The sequence below is a fragment of the Triticum urartu genome, chromosome 1A, assembly GCF_056163025.1.
Source record: "Triticum urartu cultivar PI428250 chromosome 1A, HENAU_Tu73, whole genome shotgun sequence".
Lineage (NCBI taxonomy): Eukaryota > Viridiplantae > Streptophyta > Magnoliopsida > Poales > Poaceae > Triticum > Triticum urartu.
Window position 1 is genome coordinate 550,502,399 of NC_141873.1, and position 7,845 is coordinate 550,510,243.

Here is a 7,845-nt window from a genome sequence, read left to right on the forward strand (position 1 = left end):
GGTAGGACACTTATATTAGGACGGAGGGAGTACTATGTTTTAGAAAGAAGAAAAAGTAAGACATTGCCCAAAACCGCAATGCTAATCGGCTTTAACGCTCATGGTCCTTATGTGGTACGCCCATTTCCTGAACTATCTCTTTTTCTAGAGAAGGCCATCATGGCTAGCTTTATGGACTTAAAAAGGAATTACATCATCCACAAGGTTTGAGACCAGACAGCCCGGGGGCTCGTCCGTCTAGGTACTTGAAAATTTATTACAATAACTATGTTTAGCTAGCACATGCGCCGCTTTATTTGCATTACGAGGACAATGCTTAAATTTGACCTTCCCAGTCAAAGTCGAAATATCGACACACTCAGCGAAGATTGCAGCAGCTTCGTCCCACCATCGTGCTTGGCCAACGCAAGATTCAATCGCTGTCAATGAATCGGATTCCGCCTCCACTCACGGGAAACCTAAAGAGTTTGCGAACTTCAGGCCATCCCGCATTGCCAAAGCTTCAGTCGTGACCATGCTTGATGCAACGGGGATATAGATACATTGAGCTGCAAGAAAGAATCCATTCACATCTCTGATAACCGCAGCAGTTGCTCCCACTCCCTCATTAACATAAAATGCCGCAACAACATTCAGTTTGACAAATTTAGGCTCCGGCTTCTCCCATCTATCTTGCACCGAGGCAGTTTTCTTAGCGTTTGCCTGGTCAAAATTATTAGATGTAGCAAGGACAGATATAGGCCATTTGAAGGGTGGTGGAGGGGTACCATTATGAGTATATTGGCGTCACATCCACCACAGGTACCATCCTCCGACCGCTACGATCTGCTTAACATCCAAGTTTGGTTTGATGGGCACTTGTCTTGGTGGGCCGACCAGAATATGTTCTAGAGTGATTGACCCCGAACGATCAATTATTTTCGCTTCGTTGATAATATCCAAGATTCCGAGCCGTGACCACATCTCTGAAGCATGGGGACAATCAAATAACAAGTGTCTCACATCTTCGGCCGCATTGTGACATATGGGGCATGCACCAGCTATCATAACATGCCTATTAGTAAGAATGGACTTTAGGGGTAATATTCCATGTAGTGCCCATCAACAGAAAACTTGAACTTTACGTGGAATTTGAAGTTTCCATAGCATACTCCAAACCGGTGGTGTGCTGGACCTCCCTGGCTGCATTAGTGCATTTGCATGTGCCCTAAAAGTCCGAATCCATTGAGTGTGGTAAGCTGAACGTACTGAGAAAATACCTCTTCGGTCCGGGTGCCAAGCTATGAAATCCTCAAAAGCATTGTAATTCAGCGGAATCTCTAGGATCCTTCAAACATCGACATGATTGAAGATTGATCTAATCAGTTCCTCGTCCCAGCTTCCACTTATGGGGTGTATGAGATCATTAACTGTAGTCAGAATAGTGTGACCCCGCGGCATAATCACCCTTCTATTTGCACTGCTTGGAACCCAGGGTTCCCTCCAGATATTCACTTTCTCGCCTGACCAAATACGCCATATATACCCCAATTTGAAAGTCTCCAAGCCCTTCATTATACTCTGCCAGGTAAATGAAGCACCATTTTTTAAAGTAGCATGTAGTAAACTACCATTAGGGAAATATTTCGCCTTCAATACTCTTGCACATAATGAGTCCGGGTTGTTTAGTAACCTCCAGCATTGCTTCGAGAGCATTGCTAGGTTGTGTTGGACACTTGTAGAAGCTGTGTTGCCCTCGAGTCTATTTCTTTTTTTGCGGTTGCCCTCGAGTCTATTTCATCGCCAGAGAGGGAAAGGAAGTCACTTATAGAAGCTTGTCTGGTAGATTGTTACTGTTGAAACACTACTGAGACTCCATAAACAAAAGAGGTAAATAGTGGGAGTCTTAGAACTTGCACGTGACGGGCAGTTTGATACACAAACTTGCAAAATACATGTTTTATTCATGAAATTTGCACGGGCGTGTCAAATATGATCACACTTCGCGTACATGGGTGTATTTCGCCGCCTACGTTGCAAGGGCCCATTGTCCGTGGCTAGTGCACGTGATGTGTTTTTTTTTTTTGCAGAAACGCCAACGTTTTTTTAACTTTGTACAAAAGCACTGCAGTAATAGCTGTACTTGGATCCACCCATCAGTGTACGTTGTACATATATTGGGCAGGAAAAAATCGGCCGGAGCCAGTTTGAATCAGCGAACTGGCGGAATGTCGTTGGCGACCTAACCAACGCAACTGATCGTGCTCGCTGTTTCATTTGGACAACTAAGGTATATCCCCTCTAGGATAAAATACATATTCTGAATATACTTTCTTTTCTCTAGATTTTCAAAATTAAAATTATTAGGAGTCAAACAAAATTTCTTCTGATTTGTTGGAAATGAAATTACATACATTCATCCTGCACAATATTTTTTTATTGAAATTACTCGAATTCAAACAAAATTTTATTTGATTTTTCGGGAATTTTTTTACGTACATTCATTCTGACATATATTTTTTATCTAGATTTTCCAATCTAGAATTATTTGAATTCAAACAAAATTTCCATTGATTTATTCAAAATAAATTTACATACATTCATTATGAACTATATTTCTTTTATATAGATTATTCAAATTCAAACAAAAATTAGTTGATTTGTCCGAAAAAATTACTTACATTCATTCTGAGCCATATTTTATTTTATATAGATTTTAAAATTCAAAATTATTCGAATTCAAACAAAATTTTATTGATTTGTCCCCAAAAAATGCATACATTCATTGTACACTATATTTCCTTTTATCCATATTTTTTAATTTTAAATTATTTAAATTCAAACAAAAATTTAGTTGTTTTCTCCAAAAAAATTATGTACATTCTATTTTACATATAATTTCTTTTATCTAGATTTTCGATCATAATAAATTCCGTTGATTTGTCTGAAAGAAGTATATTCATTTTGAACTATATTTTCTTTTATCTAGATTATTCAAATTCAACAAAAAATCTAGTTGATTTGTCCAAAAAAAATTACGTACACTCATTCTGCACTATATTTCATTTTATCTTGATTTTTAATTTACAATTAGTCGAATTCAAACAAAAATCTAGTTGATTTGTCCGAAAAGTTTATCTAGAATATAAAATAATTTTCTTAAATAGGAAAAAGAATGAAGCATAAATAAGATAAATTGTGTTTATCTATTTAAATGTCATCATGGCTGATAGTTTTTTCTTAAAAAAAACTCATAGTGGCCGGATGGTTGCTGCTTGCACACGCGGCGAGCTCATGTGGTCATAGGTTCGAACCGGTGCCTTCCACTTTCTCGTTTTGGTTTCTACTTTAACTCGACCGGTCTGTCTTATATAAAGCTATTTGTGCTCATTAAACGTGAACTGTAAGGAGGTCAAGTGGCTATCTAAGTGAGGCGAATTGTAGCATTTGTTCGAATACTACTGCTGCTCCAGCATTTTTCATTCTTTTGAGGTTTCTTTGCATAAATAAATAAAATGCAAGCGTGCTTTCTGAAAAAATCAGTGCACACGGACTACCCACCGGCTCAGCCACTGACAGTGTGCCCCTACCATGTTGGCACGCCATGTGTGCACATGATACGGCCGAAATACGGTAGAAAGCATTGTATATGAACGGAAGGACAAGTTAGATGACAAAAACACGTATTTTATAAGTTTATGAACCAAACTGATCGTCGCGTGCAAGTTCTATGACTTGTTGTGTATTTATCTCTAAACAAAATGAGCTTGCTGCTTACCGTCTACAATAAGGCTCTAACGATGAAGTCCCTCTACCTATTTCCACGGTATGCTTGGGAAACAGAGCAAGGGATAGAGAGACAGAGTCTGCCGGGTCCATGAGGGTCGGTGTCATTCTTTTGATTATACCAATGAGCTTTTTTTAACACAGTCTACAATAAACCAATATTTTTGGGATTTCCTTCAACTATGTACTTTTTGACATGATTTTCTATACATTCAAAACTGTTATGAAATCAAAATAATAATAAAATAATGTTGAAGATTCAAATGGCATCAAAGTTGTGTCAAAATAATGTTATGTGTTATTTATCAAAGCTTGAATGTGGATAGTCAAAACACGCCTTGCATTTCGTAAGGGAGATTGTGCCACACAACAAAATGTCAAATGAATATTACACATGCAATGTTACTTACACCTTTTAAAATGTTACATTAAAGAAAGTAATGTAAATCCATCAATATATCAATAACAATATGAAATTGTCACCAAACAACGCGCGAGCGGCCGAGCTGCTCTTTCTTTTATTTTGAAGGGCCTCTAACATTTAGTTTTCTTGCATTTATCAACTACTCGATCTTGAATTGAATAAGAACCTTTGGCATTTATTTTCTTTCATTTATCAAGATATTACATGATCTTCGATTTTAACAAGAGCCTCTAGCATTTCTTTTCTTAGATCTATGAAGATGATACACAATCTTAGATTTGACAAGATACCATATGCAAGGTTGTCGGAATCGTGATTTTGAATCAGATCGAAGCTCTATTGGTAGGATAGCAACTCATAGAATCTTAATTACCAGGATCATAGAAACGTAGATTCTATGAACCCAAATCATAGAACCATAGATGGTAGTTTCGATCATAAGGTCGTGTAATCGTACAACAAAATCGCGATTCTCACAACCTTGACCATATGGTCATAGCATTGTGATGCCAACATGAATCTCATAGAGGAACACACAATTGCAAGATCTTGTAAAATTTGGTTAATAAAATGACCTACTGAGAAATGCAAGATCTACACATTTATATAATGTATATGATATATAGCGTAAGATCACTGGGAGTGCCCCTAACATTGTGATAGAAGCATTAATATGGGAGGGAAATGCATAAATGAAAGATATTGTAGCATTATTTATAAATGGTGGTTTCATTAATTTAAAATGTAGAATCAAGATCTTATATAATATAGAATCAAGGTTAGAGATGCTTTGTACTTCCGCTGAACTTTGATAATAGATCATTAGATCTGAATCATTTTCGCAAAAAAAGGATCTTATATCTTATAGAATCAATCGCTCACGTTGCAAGATTGGGTCGCACCTTAATATAAACCCACTGCAGGGGAAAGAGATCGTCAGCCACTGTACTAAAACATTAGCACGAGGGCAACAGAAGGAAATTGAAGCTACCTCCTCTTTTCTCCTGCCCATGGCGCTCGTCGGTAGCAATGCACACTCCGCGATTCTTGTCCTCTTCCTGGTTCTCTCGATGATGATGTCCTCCTCGCCACCGTCACACTGCCATGCACGTATGAATCTCTCCATGATTTTACTCTGCATTTTCGGTTTGATCAACTTATGAGGTATGTGGTAACCTTGAGTTGTTTTGATTCATGCAGTTAGGATATGGTCGTGCGCCAATTCTGCGCACCAGCCCTGCAGTAAGGCGATGTGCATCTATGAGTGCGAAGAGAGGGGAGCTGCAGGACCTATTTATCTTTCGCGCTGCAACCACACCGTCCACCCCGAGCAGTGCTGCTGCAGGAACGTCTAGCCGAACTCGGTGTGACAGCCATGACGGCTAAGCACCGTACATGACTGGCACCTGGTCTAGATTCAATAAACATCTTATGTTTCTCTCAACAAAAAAATTAGTCATGCCAACCATGAATCTTCTTCGAGTGAGTAGAAAATTAAGAATGATTGACATGTCTGAGATGCATATTGTGACGCCCGGATAATTAAGCTACCCTAACCCTCTGCTAATGATGCCATGTCACCACGATTATTGTTGTTAACCCCGCAATGATTCAATCCCGTTCGAATTTAAAATTCAAAATCAGAGAAAACAATAAAAGCTTTCAAACATTTAAACAAAAAAAGGTTTGGGTTGTGCCAAATAATTCATTGATAATTATGGCGGAGAAACCAACACTTTATAAAGTACTGAGATGCCCCATAGTAAATAAAACAGTGACTAAAACAATTATTTAAATGCCTATTAAATAATAAAAATATACCAAGTATTTTATTATTGCACCAAACTTTTTATGGCAGTAATTAATAATGGTTAATTTAGGGACTAGGTTAATAATTTATAAAACCAAAATAAATTGAAACTAAAAAGAAAACAGGAAATAAACAAAAGAAAAATGAAAAAAGGGGGGAACCCCCTGCCCCCAGCGGCCTCGGCCCAGTTGGCCTAGCGACCAGACCGGCCCACCCCGCGCCCCCAGCCTACTAACCCCGGGTCCGCTTGACCGAAACCATAACCCCCCACTTCTTCCCCCGCCCCCACTGTCCCCTCGCGCCCCTCCTCTCGTTCCCGATCTGGATTGGGAGCGTGCCGTCGCCGTTGCCCCTGGCACCGATCGACGTCGCCACCCATCGCCCGCCTCCGTTGACCCCACCTCTCCCGCGCCGGCGCTGACCACCGCCTCCCATTGTCGCTGCTGCCCCGCGTCGCCCGGTGATCTTGCTGCCGTGGACTGATACGTCTCCAACGTATCTATAATTTTTGATTGTTCCATGCTATTATATTATCTGTTTTGGATGTTTTATATGCATTAATATGCTATTTTATATGATTTTTGTGACTAACTTATTAACCTAGAGCCCAGTGCCAGTTTGTGTTTTTCCTTGTTTTAGAGTTTCGCAGAAAAGGAATACCAAACGGAATAAAACTTTTGCGATGATTTTTCTTGGACTAGAAGACACCTAGGAGACTTGGAGTGCAAGTCAGAAGAGCCACTAGGAGGCCAGAAGGGTGGAGGGCGCGCCCGGGGGGGGGGGGGGGGGGTAGGGCGCGCCCCCAACCTTGTGGGCCCCTCGGTGACCCCCTGACCTAGATCTTCCTCCTATATATACTCATATACTCCGAAAACTTCCAGGGGAGCCACGAAACCACTTTTTCACCGCCGCAACCTTCTGTACCCGTGAGATCCCATCTAGGGACCTTTTCCGGCATCCTGCCGGAGGGGGATTTGATCACGGAGGGCTTCTACATCAACACCATTACCTCTCCGATGAAGCGTGAGTAGTTTACCACAGACATACGGGTCCATAGCTAGTAGCTAGATGGCTTCTTCTTTCTCTTTGATTCTCAATACCATGTTCTCCTCGATGTTCTTGGAGATCTATTCGATGTAATACTCTTTTGCGATGTGTTTGCCGAGACCCGATGAATTGTGGATTTATGATCAGCTTATCTATGAATATTATTTGAATCTCGTCTAAATTCTTATATACATGATTTGATATCTTTGCAAGTCTCTTCGAACTATCGATTTGGTTTGGCCAACTAGATTGGTTTTTCTTACAAGGGGAGAAGTGCTTAGCTTTGGGTTCAATCTTGCGGTGCTCGATCCTAGTGACAGAAGGGGAACCGACACCTATTGTATTGTTGCCATCGAGGATAACAAGATGGGATTTTCATCATATTGCTTGAGTTAATTCCGCTACATCATGTCATCTTACTGAATCCGTTACTCTGTTCTTATGAACTTAATACTCTAGATGCAGACAGGAGTCGGTCGATGTGTGGAGTAATAGTAGTAGATGCAGAATCATTTCGGTCTACTTGACATGGACGTGATGCCTATATTCATGATCATTGCCTTAGATATCGTCATAACTTTGTGCTTTTCTATCAATTGTTGGGCAGTAATTTGTTCATCCACCATAATAATTTCTATCTTGAGAGAAGCCTCTAGTGAAACCTATGGCCCCCGGGTCTATTTTCCATCATATAAGTTTTCGATCTATAATTTTAGTTTCTGATTTACTTTCTTTGAAATATTTTACTTTCCGTTACATAAACCAAAAATACCAAAAATATTACTTTACCGTTTATCCA

At 39.8% G+C, this 7,845-nt stretch overlaps 1 long non-coding RNA gene across 1 annotated transcript; it reads left to right on the plus strand.

The window, feature by feature from the left end:
* Positions 1–4,995: 4,995 nt before the first annotated feature.
* On the plus strand, positions 4,996–5,731 carry LOC147992571 (uncharacterized). The gene is made up of 2 exons (XR_015615373.1): positions 4,996–5,299; positions 5,390–5,731. It is a non-coding gene; the product is annotated as an uncharacterized LOC147992571 (long non-coding RNA).
* The last annotated feature ends 2,114 nt before the right edge of the window (positions 5,732–7,845 follow it).